We start from the raw sequence: 19367 nt of genomic DNA on the forward strand, positions 1-19367 counted from the left end.
AAGATACCTCAGTGGATACACCACGTGTCGAAGACGTTCGTATTGTTCGAGACTTCTCTGATGTCTTTCTAGAAGAATTACCAGGGATACCACCTGAACGTGAAGTAGAGTTCACTATTGATTTGATTCCCGGAGCTGAACCTATTTCTAAAGCACCCTATCGTATGGCCCCATTAGAGTTAAAGGAATTCAAAGAGCAGCTGCAAGAACTTTTGGAACTTGGATTCATTAGACCTAGTGTTTCACCTTGGGGAGTACCGGTTTTGTTTGTGAAGAAGAAAGATGGTAGCATGCGTTTATGCATCGACTACCGGGAGTTGAATAAGATCACCATTCGTAATCGCTATCCCTTACCGCGTATTGATGACGTTTTTGACCAACTCCAAGGAGCGAAGTTTTTCTCAAAGATTGATCTCAGATCAGGGTACCATCAGTTGAGGGTCAGAGATCAAGATGTTCATAAGACAGCTTTTCGTACCCGGTACGGTCACCATGAGTTTCTTGTCATGCCTTTCGGTTTGACAAAAGCTCCTATTGTTTTCATGGATCTTATGAACTGAGTATTTCATGAGTACTTGGATCGATTCGTGATTGTATTCATCGATGACATCTTGGTGTTTTCTAAAAGTAGTGTAGAGCATGAGGACCATCTTCGCACGGTTCTAGGAACTTTACGCCAGGAGAAGTTATACGTAAAATTTTCTAAGTGCGACTTTTGGCTTGAACAAGTGGCGTTTCTAGGTCACATTGTATCAGTGGAAGGTATCACAATGGATCTATCAAAGGTGGAAGCTATCACTAAATGGCCCAGGCCAACTTCAGTTACCGAAGTTCGGAGTTTTCTTGGTCTAGCGGGTTATTATCAACGTTTCATAGAGGGATTTTCTATTTTGGCCTTACCTCTCACTCAACTCTTGAGGAAAGGGGTAAAATTTACTTGGAACGATGATCGGGAAAAGAGTTTTGAGGCACTGAAACAGAAGCTAGTATCCGCTCCTATTCTTACTCTACCTTCTTGCACAGGCGGATTCGATATATATAGTGATGCATCGAAGAAAGGGCTTGGTTGTGTTCTCATGCAGCATGGAAAGGTTATTGCTTATGCCTCGCGTCAGCTTAAACCCTACGAGGTGAATTATCCCACGCATGATCTAGAGTTAGCGGCAGTTGTTTTTGCACTTAAGATTTGGAGGAATTATTTGTATGGGGAGACATGTAGCATATTCACCGACCATAAGAGCCTCAAGTATATTTTCACTCAGAATGAGCTTAACATGAGGCAGAGGAGATGGTTAGAGCTACTCAAGGATTATGATGCCAACATTCAGTACCACCCTGGTAAAGCAAATGTTGTTGCAGATGCACTGAGTAGGAAGAATTCTGGGGGTTTGGCATGCTTGACTGGGCAGCCTCAAATTCAGTCAGACCTGAGATGCATGGATATTGGTATACAAGTTGGTGAGTCTGGTGGTTATTTGGCTAGACTGAAGATCGAACCGAACCTCATCACTCAGATAAAGGAAGCTAAAAAAGAAGATGGTGAGCTTTGGGCGGTGTTACAAAATATGGGAGTAGGAAAACAATCTGAATTTCGAGTGGATGAACATGGAACAATATGGTGTGGGAAGCGTTTATGTGTGCCAGATGATTCCACTCTTCGTGAATCAGTACTGACTGAGGCACACAGTTCACCATATTCTATACACCCTGGATCCACAAAGATGTATAGGGATTTGAGGCAACATTTTTGGTGGAGTGGTATGAAAGAAGATGTAGCTAGACATGTGAGCCAGTGTTTGATTTGTCAGCAAGTTAAGATTGAACATCAACGGGCTAGTGGATTATTACAGTCTTTAGATATTCCTGTATGGAAGTGGGATGATATTTCTATGGACTTTGTAACTGGTCTACCAAGAACATGTATGAAGAATGATGCTATTTGGGTTGTGGTAGATAGACTTACAAAGTCTGCTCATTTCCTGCCCATTCGTAAAGGGTACTTGGTGAGTAAGCTATCAGAGATATTCCTTCATGAGATTGTTCGATTGCATGGTACTCCGTCATCTATAGTGTGTGATAGAGATCCACGTTTCACATCACGGTTCTGGAAAGGTTTCCAAAATGCTTGGGATATGACGATACGATTCAGCACTGCTTTCCATCCGCAAACTGATGGACAATCTGAACGTACTATTCAGACTTTGGAGGATATGCTTAGATCATGTGCACTTGAAAGGACAGGAAACTGGGATGAATACTTGTGCTTGGTGGAGTTTGCCTACAATAATAATTGGCAAGCTAGCATTGACATGGCACCTTTTGAATTGTTATACGGGCGTAAATGTCGAGCTCCCACATGTTGGGACGAGGTTGGAGAAAAGATGATTGAGGGTCCTGAACTGGTACAGATCACAAATGAAAAGGTTGCTATTGCTCGTGAGAAACTTAAGGAAGCCCAAAGTAGACAGAAGAGTTATGTTGATCGCCACCGGAGGGCTTTGGAATTTAATGTTGGTGAAAAAGTGTTCTTAAAAGTCTCACCATGCAGGGGTGTCCGACGTTTTGGTATAAAGGGAAAACTGAGTCCTCGCTTTATCGGACCATTTGAAATTTTGGAAAGAGTCGGCGAAGTTTCTTATCGGTTAGCTCTACCGTCAAAATTGTCGCACGTGCATAATGTGTTCCATATTTCACTTTTACGTGGGTATAATTATTATCCACTCCATGTTGTGAACTATTATCTACACGAGATTCGTGAGGACTTATCGTATGAGGAGGAACCAGAGGCTATCTTGGACCGACAATAACGTATGATGCGTAAGAACTCTTTTTCGTTCGTCAAAATCTTGTGGAAAAATCATCCAGAACGTGAAGCCACTTGGGAATCGGAGGAAGCGATCCATTCTCAATATCCGTATTTATTCGAAACCTAAGGTTAGTGTTCCTAGTAGTTTTATTTCTGTGTATGAAAATTGTGTGTCTTTTCGACTCTCTTACCCATCGTGTTTGCAACTACGTTATAGTTATTCATTCCATTAATCTTTAACGTGAATAGTATGCCTTATTTTGGAAATCACTAATTTCATGGACGGAATTATTTTAAGGGGTAAGGAGTTGAAACACTCGTACTGTATAGTGTGATATAATGCTAATTTCGAGGACGAAATTTTATTTTAAGGGAGGTAGAATTGTAATAAACGAAACTTAAAAAAAAACCCTAATGAAATAACTGTCATAATTAGTGCGACAAATTATTTTGTCGGATATTTAATGTCAAGAACGTTGGTCAACCTTTAAACCCAAATTGATTTTTTTTGGAAGGTGTAGATCAGCTGGCAAACGACACAAGCCCAAACGAGAAGACCCGGGATCGAATCCCACACTTGGCCGGTTGGTCTGACCGGGAGTTCCAAGCGGGGACTGACCCCCCCACAATCCTGTGCGGGAAACCGCCACAGACCGGGATCGAACCCGAGCCTATGGGGAAAACCCTCACACCTCCGTCCAGCTGGGCTGGACATCATTGGCTTAAAACCAAATTGATTAAGGTATAATATCAAAAATTAATTGTATTGAAAATGATGAGATTTTCATCAAAATAGTGAACAAAATAAATATTCACTTCGTATAACATATTACAAAGTCATTAATTCTTTTAAAATATTTTTTGTTCACTTTAAACAATGAAACATAATCATAATAATAATAATAAAATATTAAACCATGAATATCTTATAATAGTCTAACGTAATCAAATTGTATTTGTGCATGGAAAGAAATTAATGGGGAATTTAATTGTACAACTGTAATCTTCGTTCCTTTCCAAATTTGTGATCGATTTTGACGTGTCTTTCCTTTCCCAATCGCACGCGGGATTACATATCCCTTTCAATCGAAGAATTCTTCATATTAATCTGGCTCTTTTCCCAGCCGTTTCACGACTATGAAAGCCTTCCAAAACGCAAGCCTCTCATCTCCGTTAAACCATTATGTAAATCCTCAAGTGCGCCGACATTAACGACGCCGCCAACCACAAGTTTGAACCTAACTCGCCGGTCCGTTTCGCCTACGGTCCGTCCAGTTGGAGCCGCAACAGAACTGCCGAACACCACCACCACGCTGATCAGTCTTCGGTAAGCCTCTTTGTTCATGCGATACTCTCTCACAAAGTAGCTACATAATTTAAACCACAGTCGTTTGAATTACCAGTTGTAGGTTCTGTTAGTTGTCTCCTTTGTACCGACGACAACCCGAAAACTCCTAGCCACCAGCTATTAACCATCGATTCATTGTCTAAGATCTCTGGTGAATCGGCATTGCTTCGCTCCAGTCGCCGGTCCTTTTCAGCATAAGGTATCGATACTATCTCCTGGTACTTTGAACATAACACAATACACAAATGGTTGTATAAGATAAGAAAACTCATTGGATCTATTTACTTTGATTTTTGGCCTCCAAATTCTATTCTCATAATTTACAACTAACCATGAAATAAAGAAATCAAACTGAGAATATGATTGAACATTTTTATTATTTTTTTTTTGTATTGAAATCGTTTTCTGATCACCGGATATGATGACCAGTTCAATACCATATGACATACCTTGGTTATTATATTATTAATTTATGATAGTTTATTTTGTCATTTTGGAAAAGTGGGTAAAGAAAACAGGTTTTGTAGAAATCCAAAAGAAGATGTGCTGGACATATTTATATTTGAAATACTAGTATTATTTCATTGTGCATAAACTTATATATATATATATATATATATATATATATATATATATATATATATATATATATATATATATATATATATATATATATGGGTTATTGGATTTTATCACCCTTAACTATTCGCTATTGGCCGCTGCCACCCCCAAGTATCACTTTGACGCCCGCCACCTCCAACTTAACACTTAGTGTGTTCTGTCACCAGATCACTAACTTTTGATCATGTTACTATACTTTTGGGGGTCTCCTAAGATCACTAAAACCTTCCCAAGATCAAAAGTTAGTGATCAGTTAAGTTAATGATGTGGTGACAGAACACACTAAGTGTTAAGTTGGAGGTGACGGGCGTCAAAGTGATAGTTGGGGGTGGCAGCGGCCAATAGCCAATAGTTGAGGGCGATAAAATCTAATAACCCTATATATATATATATATATATACATATATATGATGTGTGTAAAATGCAACATATAAATTACATCAAATGAGGCATAAAACTAACCCTTTTTAAGTACTAATGTTGGAAAAAGTGTACTTTTGTCCTCCTTTTGTATTTTCAGGATTAAATGAGCTCAAATTAACAAAAGGAGCAAAAAGACAGCAAAATCTAACATAAATACAAGAAAAGGAACAAAAGTGGATTGCCCGACCCTGCGACAGCATCCTCCCAAGCAAAACAAGAAGACAGGAGACTGAACACGTCCCGTGCTCAGCGAGCATGGGGCCGTGCCCAAGAAGCAGCAGAAAAGACAAACCTGTAGAAGCTTCCATTGCCCACCACGGGGCCGTGCCCAGTGGACACGGGGGCGTGGCCAAAGTACTGCAGACGCATTTATTGTAATTGCCGTGCCCAGCAGACACGGGGGCGTGCCCAGCGGACACGGGGCCGTGCCCAGGCTTCTGTTCAGCCTATAAATAGGAGTGCTTGGAGCCATTGCAACTCATCCCTTGGCACACCACCTCTCTCACACTTCACCCACCACCCACCACCACCATAACACCATCGTCCACCACCATCATCCATTGTCCATCATAGAGTGTGTGAGTCATCTCGGGATCCAAGATTGATCGTAAGAGTTCTTGACAATCAAGGCCATGTTTGCCTAAGTCTCTTACATCACTTGGTGAAGACAAGTGTTTAGTATAATACTTTTTATTTTTAATATTTTGCACTTCTTAATTGGTTTTGTATTAATGACTTTAATAACTAGTTTCTTATGTTGAAGGTGATTCTTCCTTATCGTTTGTCCATGGTGTCTTGGCATTATTTTACTGTCTATATAAAATAAAAGATTTTCACCATTCATATCTCCACGGTCTATATGGAGGTATGTTGGCTACCTGGTCGGGGGTTAAGGGAACGGTTTGGTAAGGGTCTTGCCCTTGTTCAGCGTTTAGAGGTCCTGAAGGGACCTGGGTCAAATTTAGTAGGATCTCCTTCAATACTCAAAGGTATTGGATGGCGGGGATCCAAACTCTTTGACCCCCTCATAAGTTAAACTACTATTAATACTATAACCCGGCTATTTAGAATGTATCCCTGCTGACTCAGACTACTTAGTCGAGGGTAACGTCACCTTCAAAAGAGGGGCCTACCATAATTTGCATTAATAACTTAATTAATTATCTTTCAATAATCCGACCCTTTAGGATTGTATCCTTGCTGACTCAAACTACTGGGTTGAGGGTAACGTCGCCTTCAAAAGAGGGGTCTACTACAATAACTAAGATAATCTCTTAAACAAGTGCAAAAGTGCGAAAATAATCAAAGGTTATACTAACACACGAGTTGGATCCAAGTGATTCATCTTGTCTATCTGTTTTATTTTTATTTTTATTTTTCAGCATTTAGTTAGTTTTATTTTCTAAGTTTAAAAATCTTTTTCTAACATTTTGATTTGATTAGACGTTGAGGATAAACCGATACTAAAAGCTCTTGTGTCCTTGGACGACCTCGGTATCTTACCAACACTATACTACGTCCACGATGGGTGCACTTGCCCATATGTGTGTTTAGTGTTAGTAAATATCGTATTTTATAAATTTAAAACTTGGCTAAAAAGTGTAAAAATGGGCTTAAAATATATACCTAAATTATATACACACTGACACGCATCAAGTTTTTGGCGCCGTTGCCGGGGACACAAGGATTTTAAGAAAGTTAGGAATCAACGGCCTAATCATTTTTTTTTATTTTTTTTATTTTTTTAGGATTTTCTTAGTTTTTCAGCTTCTGCAGAGCTCAGCACGGGCCGTGCCCGCTGAACACGCCCCGTGCCCAATCTTTGGAACTGGCAATCCAGTTTTAAGTCAGACAGCAAGCTGAACACGGGGCCGTGTGCATTCAACACGCCCCCGTGCCCAAGATTCAATTGCTGAAAACAGAACCGTAAGATCCCGACGGTTGGTAAATTCTGACACAAACATGAGTGATGACGATTTTTTTTTTCTTTCGGCACTCTTATGGTACATGGTGTCAATTATGTGGAGGCGGACATAAAGAGTTAGAATGTTATTTTCTAAACTATAAGCCCCACTATATAGACCCATCATTTCCCTATATCCTTAAGAGGGGCGAAAGTAAAAATAATCCTTATCTCTCCCTCGAAAGCGCCCAACCAGATATTTTAGGAGAAATGCTTCTTAATGAACTATTTCAACTAGAAGATCTGATTCTTAATTGGTTAAAAGAACTTAGGACGGATTTTCTAGATTCATCTCAAGACAATAAGCAAGAAGAAGTGTTGGGATCGCATTCAAACAACCTCGTTGTTCCCGATAATACCTTCGACTCTAGCAAAGACGTGGACGATAGTCGTCCATGTGTCGATTGTGCCGTGAAGGACTCTCCATCGACTTCGTTCGGTGCATACATAGACCTGAGCGATTCGGCATATACCTTCTTTAACGAGAGCCCGGGAAAGGGTTGGACTTGTCCACCTAAAATAAACATAGGAATTACCCTCACCGACAACCTCTTGCGTTCTCATCTTAGTCTAGAGCAATTAAGGTATCTTAGGCACTTTGGGGTTGTTCCATCCAGTAAGGAACCACCCGATCCGGATAAGTTCCTTAGAAATAGACAAACTTCATAAACAGCCCTTCAACACGGGGCCGTGCCCAACCAACACGCCCCCGTGTCCACCAAAAGATTCCCTTCTGACTTTTACGTCAGAATACGGACAAACTGTGTCAGGATCCTACCTGCACATGGGGCCCTGTCCAGCCAACACAGGGCCGTGTCCAGCACGTTGTCGTTTTCTATAAATGCAGCCAAGAATTCTGCACATTTGGACCATCTAAGGACAGAGATTTGAAGGAATCTTCTCTCAGCTGTCCTAGGTATGTTCTAAAAGAAGGTTCCACCAAACCATCTTGTCCTTTCCTCTTTTATCCATTTCCTTCTCCTTCATCTTTCTCCAAAAACCTCCATTAAAGTTTGAAATTTCAAGCTTTGAGGAAGGGATTATTGAGTTTTGTTCAAAGAATCTTGTTAAAAATAAGTTGTATAACATTGTTTTAAGTTACTAATGTTCAAAAAGAATTCACAAGTTCAGAAAATAACTTAGAACTTCAAGATTCCTTGTTTCAAAACTCTGCAGAAAAATGAACACGGGGCCGTGCTCATTGAGCACGGGGCCGTGTCCAGACCACTGTTTCAGAAAAATAAGCTACTTTCAGTTTGTTTTCTTAGAATGTCGAGTGAAAACAGTGAAACATCTTCCGTGCATTCATCAAACAGTCGAAGAGGGAGAAGGCCTTCCATTGAGGCTACACTTGTGCACTATGTCATAGCATTAAGGGAGGCTCTCGATGAAATGACTTCAGTAGTGGAGGTCCTAATTGACCGTATCAACTATCTTACGGTAGGGCTAGAGAATAGCTTCCAAGAAATTAACCTCTTGCACCAGAGGTTAAATATTCTTGTAACACCTCTGATGGAACCCGTCCTCCCTCAAGAGGATTGGAACCTAGCGCTTGAAGTTAACAACCCTACCGGGTGGGACGACATTCCGGCGGAACCTCCCCTTGAGCATTTACAAGAAATCCCGGTGGAAGTCGCAACTCCTCAAACTAACGCTAACGATCCCTCTTTTCTCCTCCCAAGGGAGATCGAGGAGTGGCTCGCCGACATATGAGGAGGCCATGCCCGGAAGAAGGAGTTCTATAAAGCCACAACCAACCAAGACTATTTGCTTCTTGGAAATTTTTCTAATTAAAATAACTTATAGGCTAGAACTCCATGGTTTATGCTTCTTGTGTTTTCTTATCTAACTTAGTAATATTTAGGATTATGTAATTCTCTCTATGAATAAATGGATGGTTTTAAGGTTTGAATGGTGTTATAAGAAATAAAACACACTCTAGATGGTAAAGGATAACAAGGGAAACAAGAAACATGGCCCATGCACGAAAACAGGGCCATCCGACAATAATTTCTTCATTACAGTAAGCTCAGCACGGGCTGTGTCCAGCCAACACGGCCCCGTGCTGAACATCCTGCAGAAAATTGCCCAGTTCAGGTAACTGGACACGGGCCGTGTTCACTGAACACGCCCCCGTGTCCAGGCTTCTGTTTCTTTTCTTTAATTTTTGTTACTGGCACCTGAACTCGGGGCCATGCCCGGTCACCACGGGGCTGTGTCCAGACTGCCAGTAACATAAAATTATGCTTTTAACACTATTTTACACATTCAATCAACCTAAAGACGTATTCTTGGGACACATTGAGGACAATGTGTAATTTAAGTGTGGGGGGATGCTAAAACCTTGAATTTCGCAAGTCCTAATAACAAGCCTTACACAAAACTCTATTTGGAATCGCTAATCACCCCAAATTTTTTTCAAAAATTTGCATTTTTTTTTACTTGTCTAAGTTTAAGTTGGGAATTCTAACTCTAACAAGGTTATATTTTTACAAATTTACAACTGATAGCGTCGTGATAAAAAGAACCAACATAAGAAAATTATGAAACGACATGACAAACTTAGTTAAAATTTCATTATATATACTTGATCACGTAAAAACCCATTCCTACAAAAGTGAGTTTTGAGCCTTTATAGAGCATACAAATACATATTTTTACACTAAATGCTCATTTTTCGTTTCTTGTGTGAATAGCCGCTTGGTTCTTACGACTCTAGAACTTGCCACGATAATTCATTCCTGGTCCTTACCAACTTAAACTCAAGTAAGTAAATGATGGAGGCATTAGGACTAACCCTTTTTCTTTGGACACCATTATTTTCATTTTTTTCTTTTTACCTACCCAAATATTCCCCCTAGTTAACCTCTTTGAGCCTAAACCTTTTCATTTCTTAACCCAAAACCCTTTTACCCACCCAAATCCCTTTTTCATTTTTTACCCCTTATTTTAGTAACAAAGCTTGGTTTTCGTGTGACTACTGAAAACATAAATAAATAAATAAATAAAAAATAAATAAAAATTTTATGAATGATGATGAAGTTGGAAATAAACAAAGCTCCTAAAAACAAAAGCTTGTTTGAATAAATACTTCATTGAAAATAAAAAGTCACAAAAACAAAATGTTTTACGAAAACCAACGCTTTTTACGCCTTTCGCCCTTTTCAACTAACCACTAACCCAACCAACCACCTTTAGCCCAAGCCTAACCCTTCACCCAAAAAGTCCTCCTGATATTTACAAAGGTATAAAGTTAAAAAGGAGGAGGATTGATTGCTTGGCAAACTTATGGTAGAAATAAGTTCCACGCTGCTGTCGAGTGATTCACTAAAAATACACCTTCGGCCGAGTGTGAGTGATTTCCCCCGTGAGATACGTGAACTTGTATATAAATGGAATTTTAAAAAGGTATGTTATGCCTTAATAAATAATTTATCTTATGAAATGTTTTAATATATCATGACGAATAGGATTGTAAATAAATAAAAATAAAACCTAAACGATCTTGGAAAATCCCGACACTCTAGGACAAGCCCAAAACCTTCTCTTCTACCCATTCCATTTGGGAGTGTAAGCCACATATAAAGAGTTTTGCTTGAGGACAAGCAAAGATTCAAGTGTGGGGATATTTGATGTGTGTAAAATACAACATATAAATTACCTCAAATGAGGCATAAAACTAACCCTTTTTAAGTACTAATGTTGGAAAAAGTGTACTTTTGTCTTCCTTTTGTATTTTCAGGATTAAATGTGCTCAAATTAACAAAAGGAGCAAAAAGACAGCAAAATCTAACATAAATACAAGAAAAGGAACAAAAGTGGATTGCCCGACCCCGCGACAGCATCCTCCCAAGCAAAACAAGAAGACAGGAGACTGAACACGCCCTGTGCTCAGCGTGCACGGGGCCGTGCCCAAGAAGCAGCAGAAAAGACAAACCTGTAGAAGCTTCTATTGCCCACCACGGGGCCGTGCCCAGCGGGCACGGCGGGCGTTGACGGGTGGTCCATTGGACAACCCTTTGTAATGCTAAAACACAAGTTTATCCCCCATTTATGTGCGTAATTATCTTGAATTAGGTAACTACTGTTGTCTATGTCTCAGGTACGGCTTGGAGGCTAAAAGATGGATTAAATGCAGCTTTGGAGAGTTTGGAGATGAACGGGTCGAGCGTGGAACAAGAGACGAAACAAAGAAGACATATCAGCTCACCACCGTAAATTACGGTCCTACCGTAATTGTAATTTACGGTGGACCTGGATTTCATCTGGATCTCCACCGTAAATCAGTCTCTATGCACCGTAACATTCTGAAGTGTACCGTAATTTACGGTATGACCGTAAATTACGGCGGAGTCTGCGAGAAAACATGTAACTGCCTCATTAAGTCAGTTTTGATGGTGTCTTTTCATCATTCCTCATCATTGGACGTTTGTGAAACACTTTGGGGGCGAATTTTGGCTGTCTTGCTTGGTTTTGAACAATTCCTAACATTCGGTTTGTGTTTATGATTCCTATGAACATTAGATTTGTTGGTATGATGATTCACCAAACTATGTCCGGCTAAACTTTTCGGTGATCATCTTAGGTGAAGGTTTCTCTTGAACTTTTGTGTGTTTATTTCTGAATTTCTAGAATGATAACTTGCATTGCTTGAATATCATGGTGTATGTTTAATTGCTTGTAACTTGTTAATCGATATTGCAATTTCTAGTCTTAATCGTACGTTCTTGGTGCCGTTGGCAATCGAGATATCACGGGAAGGGTTAGGGTTGGTTATTGATTAATTGGTCATCGGGAAACAACCTCGCGTTTATATAATCCGAGTACTTTGTTCCCTTTTATCACTTCAATTATCTATACACGAGTTATGTCTATGTAACTCTTTCTAGTTGGAATTACACACATTTGTTTAAAGAAACTGAAACCTAAGATGGTCATTGTTCTCTCCTATTCTGTTTTACAACCAACATTTGATTTGAAATTAGTTTTTAATTTAGTTTTCTAAAACAACAATCCAAACCATTAATCTTTATTTTTCTGCAAATTAGATTAATTGTAGTTTAAGTGCAAAGCTATACAATCGACATACCTTCCACATACTCCCTGAGTTCGATACCCTCTTACCACTATCTATAGTTGTTTTGGGGATTAAATTTGATAGTGACCACGACATCACGTCAAATTTTGGCGCCGTTGCCGGGGAGTAGTGCGCAACGTGTGTTAGTTTAATAGTTTTGTTTTGTTATTTTCGGGTTTACGCTGGTTGTGTTCTAGTGTGCAGGTACTTCAGGTGTATGCATACTAGGGGCTCTCACAGGTCATCACCGCTATGGTTTGATCCGGAAATTGAAAGAACGCTAAGACAAAACAGAGTTTTAGTACGAGAAAACAAGATTATTGGTTCACCCACTTCACCCATCACACTGAGAAACATCATGGCTGATTCTCAAATTCCACCTACAACGGGTCAAACGGCCTCATCCTTTATACCTACTTCCACTCAACCATCACCAAACACCACATTACCTAATACCACCGCCGAATTCACACCATCCAATGTCACCCAACCAATCACCACTCAAGTTGAACCCGCCATCACCTACAACTCATCCACCACAATCCCACCACAATCCCACTTCTTTCCCCCAACTACGGGTCAATCAGCACCCGCTTTCACAATTGCACCAAATTCAACTATTGTGCATACTACTTCATCTTTTAGACCACAACAACAACAATCGGGTTTTCAGTATTCGACCCTTCCATTTGGGAAAACTTCGGGAATCCAAGGAGATGGTTATGATGAAGGGTTTGAAGAATTTGAGGGTTACGATGAGGATGTATATTTTTACGGGGGTTATGGTGATCAAGGAGACTTTGGATATGTTCAAAGTCAATCCCAAGGGATGGCAAGTGTTGGTGGAATGCCTCAACAACAACTCATACCACAACACATTCGGCCAAGACCACAAGGGGCACCAATGCAACAACCTATTCCATTGCAACAAGTCTGGCCACAACATGTACAACCACAATTTCAAAGACCACCTCAACGCCCACCGATGCGACAACAACAGTTTCAACAACCAATCCACCACAAGGGCAAGTACCAAGGCCAAATGGTCCTATTATTCCAAGAGGTAGGTATGGTGTACCAAGGAGACACCTTAGAGAAAATGTGAGGGGCATCGAAGCACATTTTCGGCCGGTAATCACTCAAAACCCTTCACCGGTAGTCATTCCTCATAATGATCAAGGGCGAACATTTGAAGTAAGGACCAACTCTTTGCAAAGTTTACCAAAGTACAAGGGGTTGGCAACGGAGGAGCCTTACTTTCATTTAGAGGCTTATGACTCGATTTGCAACACTCTTGGGAGTCAAGGGTTTTCGGCCGACGATATCAAATTGGTATTATTCCAATTTTCTTTGGAAGATAAGGCGAAGAAATGGTTTTACACGTTACCTTCGGCATCCATATATACATGGGGGGAGATGCAACAAACTTTCTTGGATGAGTTTTACACCGCCCAAAAGACTAACGATGCAAGAAAGGGGTTGAGAAGCTTCCAACAACAACATGGTGAGATGTTTCATGAGGCATTCGAGCGTTTTAATATGATGATTAAAAATTGCCCTCACCATGGAATTGAATTGTGGGAGTTGATGAATGCCTTTCACGAGGGGTTGAGTGCCGAAGATGCACGTGATTTGATGTCTATTACCGGTGGGACTTTTGGAACAAATTATGAGAACGATGATTGGGAGTTCTTGGAAAGCATGGCAACTACATCAAAGAGGAAAGCTCAAGCCTCAAGAAGAGCCCGACCGGCCATTACCCGACCTCAAGTGCACGCCATAGATGATGGTAATGTTCAAACCACTAACCAAATTTATGATGTTTGTGCTTTGTGTAATGAAATAGGTCATGCGGCTGAAAATTGCCAAGGGATGTTGGAAGGGCAATACGAAGAGGTCCATGCGGTTCAAGGTCAAGGTCAAGGAGGAGGTGGTAGGAATTACAACAACATGAACTCTAACACCTACCACCCCGGGTTGAGGAACCACCCGAATTTTTGATATGGGAACCCTTCAAATCAAGCAAACCCAAATTTTCAAGGTAGCCAAGGTAACTTTGGTTCACGCCAATCTTACAATAACCAAGGTGGATACCGAGGCGGAAATAACCAAGGCTATCAAAAACAATATCAAACGGGTCAAGAACAAGGGGGGTCTTCGGGTGGAAACGAGATGATGGAGATGCTAAAGAGCATGCAAATGGAGATGCAAAAACGGAACCAACTTGATGAAGTGCGAATGCAAAAGGATGAGGTTCGTGACAAAAGCATCCAATCACTAACAACCCAAATGGGTCAATTAGCAACCGATGTGGCGGAATTGAAGAAAGGTAAGGGTCAACTTCCAAGCGACACTAAGGTAAACCCTTCACATGGTTCGTCACGAGGTAATGTTAATATTAATCATGTTAGTGTTTTAAGAAGTGGAAAAGAGTTCAAAGCTAATTTGTCACCCGAATTGGTTGAGGGGGTAGTTGAGGATGTCACGGGTAATGAAAGTGATGATGAAATTTCACCGGTTAAACCAAAAGAAACACTTGTTAAAAAACCGGGTTTGGGTGAAAATGAAAAGAATGAAAAAGTTGAGGGTGAGCCGAGTCAAGTCCTGTTTCCATCGGCCTTACTTGACCCGGGAAAGAAAAATTTTATTGTGATGAGAGGTCCTCAAAAAGAAGAGATGTGGGACATGTTTAAACAAGTGAAAATAAATCTCCCACTCCTCGACGCAATAAAACAAGTCCCCGCTTATGCAAAATTCTTAAAAGAATTATGTACACAAAAAAGACAAAACAAGAAGAAAGTGCCTAAGCGGGTGGATTTAACCGGACAAGTGAGCACGGTTTTGAATGGGGAGCTTCCTCCTAAGCTCCAAGATCCGGGCACGCCATTGATTAATATACAAGTTGGTAATTTTCAAATGGCTAAGGCGTTGCTAGATCTTGGAGCCGGAGTTAGCATTTTACCGGGGGGCTTATATGACCAATATGACTTTGGTCCGTTAGCAAGGGTGGAGACAACGGTTGTTTTGGCCGATTTGTCTCATAAGTTACCTCGGGGTATGGTCCAAAACGTAATTGTCAAAATTGATGAGTTTTATTACCCGGTTGACTTTTTAGTCTTGGATTACTCATCGGCGGACCCTAAGCAACAACAAAATATAATTTTGGGTCGGCCGTTTTTAAGCAACGCACATGCTATTATTGATTGTAGATTTGGTACAGTTGATATGGCTTTTGGAAATAGAAAAATGCGTTTGAATGTTTTTACTAACAATTCTAATGCTAATGGTGTTGATGAGTGTTTCATGGCAGATATAGTTGACGGATGCAACCCGCATGAGTATGAGGAGGATGGTTTGGATATTTGCCTGTGTGATTTTTCTGAACAAGTACATGCTTATGCACTCCGGGTTGAAGAGGAAAAGCAAGATGCGATGGTGTTGAAAGAAGGTAGACCGCCATGGACTCATCAATTTGAAGGTCTACCGGCGGAGATCGATTCGGGTACGAAACCATCATTGGAGGAACCGCCAAAGTTGGAGCTCAAAGACTTGCCTAGCCACTTGAAGGTTGTGTTTTTAGGGGATAATGACACTTTACCGGTCATTATTGCCTCTAATTTGGAGTTGGCACAAGAGCAAGCGTTGATGGCGGTTTTAAAAGAGAATAAGGGAGCTATTGGATGGACGATTGCCGACCTCAAAGGAATTAGTCCATCCATTGTCATGCATAAAATCATTACCACTGAAGATGCAAAGCCGACACGAGAGGCTCAAAGGCGATTAAATCCGAACCTACGGGAGGTAGTTAAAAAAGAGGTAATTAAATGGTTGGATGCGGGAATTATTTATCCAATTTCGGATAGTGCTTGGGTGAGTCCCACCCAAGTTGTGCCTAAGAAGGCCGGCATTCAAGTAGTCAAGGATGAAAGTGGTGAACAAATTGCCACCCGACCGGTTACCGGGTGGCGTGTATGTATTGACTACCGAAAATTGAATGCCGCCACTTCTAAGGATCATTTCCCGTTACCATTCATTGATCAAATTATTGAAAAACTATCGGGTCAAAAATACTATTGTTTTTTAGACGGGTATTCGGGTTACAACAAAATCGCCAAACACCCGGATGACCAACACAAGACCACCTTCACTTGTCCATATGGCACCTCTGCCTTTAGGCGAATGCCATTTGGCTTGTGCAATGCTCCGGCAACCTTCCAACGATGTATGATGAGTATTTTCTCGGACATGGTTGGAGAGTCGCTCGAAGTATTTATGGATGACTTCTCCATTTTTGGCACTAGTTTTGATGCTTGTCTCAATGAATTACAAAAAGTGTTAAAAAGATGTGTTGAGAAAAATTTAGTGCTAAGTTGGGAGAAGAGTCATTTCATGGTGCAAGAGGGCATTGTGTTGGGTCATGTGATTTCTGAAAGGGGGATGGAGGTGGATAAGGCAAAAATACGGGTAATATCATCTTTGCCACCTCCGAAAAATGTTAAGGGGGTAAGGTCATTCTTGGGACACGCGGGTTTTTATAGACGTTTCATTAAGGGTTTTAGTGTTATCACCAAACCCTTATGCAACTTGTTATTAAAAGATGTCCCATTTGATTTTACTAACGAGTGTATGCAAGCTTTCACTGTTTTGAAGGAACACTTGGTCAAAGCTCCTATTTTACAACCACCGGATTGGTCAAAGCCGTTCGAGATAATGTGTGATGCAAGCGACACCACTATTGGTGCAGTTTTGGGTCAACGGGTTGATAGAAAGCCGGTGGTGATTTACTATGCGAGTAAGACTTTATCCGAAGCGCAACTTAACTACACCACAACCGAGAAGGAATTACTAGCGGTGGTGTATGCTTTGGATAAGTTTCGCTCGTATATTTGGGGGAGCAAAGTGGTGGTTTATTCGGATCATAGTGCGGTCCGATACTTGATGGAGAAAAAGGACGCGAAGCCTCGTTTGATTCGGTGGGTATTATTGTTACAAGAATTCGATCTAGAAATCCGAGACAAAAAGGGAAGTGAGAATGTAGTAGCAGATCACTTGTCTCGGATTCCGGTGGAAGGGACCGATGATGTGAGTGAAATTAATGAAAGTTTCCCCGATGAGCAACTTTTAGCCGTTTCCACTTTCGTTGCACCGTGGTATGCTCATTATGTCAATTATTTAGCCACGGGTGCCATCCCAAGTCATTGGACCAAAAAGCGTCGACAACAATTCATGGTCCAAGTAAAGCAATACATTTGGGATGAACCGGATCTCTTCAAGATTGGACCGGATCAAGTTATACGAAGGTGTGTGCCCGAAACGGAAGTGTTGGAAATTTTGACCCATGCCCATTCGTCCGCATGTGGGGGTCACTTTAGTGGGCATAAAACAGGTTATCGGGTTCTTTCATGTGGGTTTTATTGGCCCACCATTTTCAAGGATGCGTGTGAATTTGCTAGAAATTGTATAAATTGCCAAAAGATGGGTACTATATCGAAGAGGGATGAGATGCCATTACAACCAATCTTGGTTGTTGAGATATTTGATGTATGGGGTATAGATTTTATGGGTCCCTTCCCGAATTCGAATGGCTTCTTATACATTTTGGTAGCGGTGGATTATGTCTCGAAGTGGATTGAGGCTATTGCAACACGAACGAACGACCATTCGGTTGTTTGTAAATTTGTTCAATCCAACATCTTTTCTCGCTTTGGAATCCCGCGGGTTATTATAAGTGATGGTGGTTCGCATTTCAAGAACTTCAATTTCGGGAAATTATTGAAAAGGTATAGCGTGAACCACCGAGTTGCCACACCTTACCATCCGCAAACAAGTGGACAAGTCAAAGTGTCCAACCGTCAAATCAAAGAGATTCTCATGAAGACGGTAAGAACGGATAGAAAGGATTGGTCGAGCAAGTTAGACGATGCATTGTGGGCATACCGAACGGCCTATAAGACTCCTATTGGCACAACGCCTTACCGGATGGTGTATGGTAAGGGTTGTCACTTGCCAATGGAGTTGGCGCATCGGGCACATTGGGCGATTAAGATGGTTAACGCGGATTATGATGAGGCGGGTAAGTTGAGAAAGTTGCAATTGAGCGAGATAGAAGAGATTTGGGATGAGGCGTACGAATGTGCATCGGCTTATAAAGATAAACTCAAGAAAGTGCATGATGCGAAATTGAGAAAGAAAACATTCAAAGTGGGGCAAAAAGTTTGGTTGTATAACTCAAGATTGAAGATGTTCGCGGGCAAGCTTAAAAGCAAATGGATGGGTCCGTATGTCATTCGGAGAGTTGGGAGATTTGGTGATGTAGACATCCAAGACGAGCAAACATTGAAACAACAAACGGTGAATGGTCACCGCTTGAAGCCATACTTGGAGGGGAATGACATCAACAATTTGGAGCTTGACAAAGCGGGCTACATCTTGCGCCCGGTCGATGAGGAACAACCATGAGAGGCCCAGGTTTGGTAGTGTACATAGTAGTATTTTGTTTTGTTTGTTTTGTATAATTTGCACAATTGCCGTATTTCTTCGAAATCCGTGTTTGAAACAAGTGTGGGGATGTTCGGGTCACGAATTTTTCTAACATTGTGTTGAGGACAACACGGGATTTTTGAGGTGGTAGGGTAATTTTTATAAGTTTTTGAAAAATTAGAAAACATAAAAAAAAATCGAAAAAATTAAAAAATATAAAAAATTTTCACTTAGAAACTCAATTTTTGGAAAAAGGAGACATGCCCAGGTTGTACCGTAAATTACGGTAAATACCGTAATTTACGGTGGTTGTTGAAATATTTTGGGCTTTACGGTATTTCATTACTGATTTACGGTGCAGAATTCATGTTCAGGTCTCACCGTAAATTACGGTGAGACCGTAATTTACGGTACGGTGAAAATCAGTTTCCGTCGTTTGGGGTCCGGCTTGTACATATAAAAAAAAAAAAAAAACACATCAGGTCACGTGACTTCACCCCAACCACACAAATCATTTTCACTTTACATTCTTCCATCACCATCATCTCTTTCCCACAAGAAACCACAATTCTCCATAACCTTCTTCACCTTCAATCCTTCATAATCTTTTCAATTCTAGACCAAACTAAGTGAAAGCGGAGTCTATCTT

General features: G+C 40.8%; 1 non-coding gene across 1 annotated transcript; it reads right to left on the bottom strand.

Moving 5' to 3' along the window:
* Window positions 1-13703: 13703 nt before the first annotated feature.
* Window positions 13704-13809, bottom strand: LOC118491804. The gene has a single exon (XR_004892249.1). It is a non-coding gene; the product is annotated as a small nucleolar RNA R71 (small nucleolar RNA).
* Window positions 13810-19367: the final 5558 nt, after the last annotated feature.

Source organism: Helianthus annuus, chromosome 4, assembly GCF_002127325.2.
Source record: "Helianthus annuus cultivar XRQ/B chromosome 4, HanXRQr2.0-SUNRISE, whole genome shotgun sequence".
NCBI classification, from domain to species: domain Eukaryota; kingdom Viridiplantae; phylum Streptophyta; class Magnoliopsida; order Asterales; family Asteraceae; genus Helianthus; species Helianthus annuus.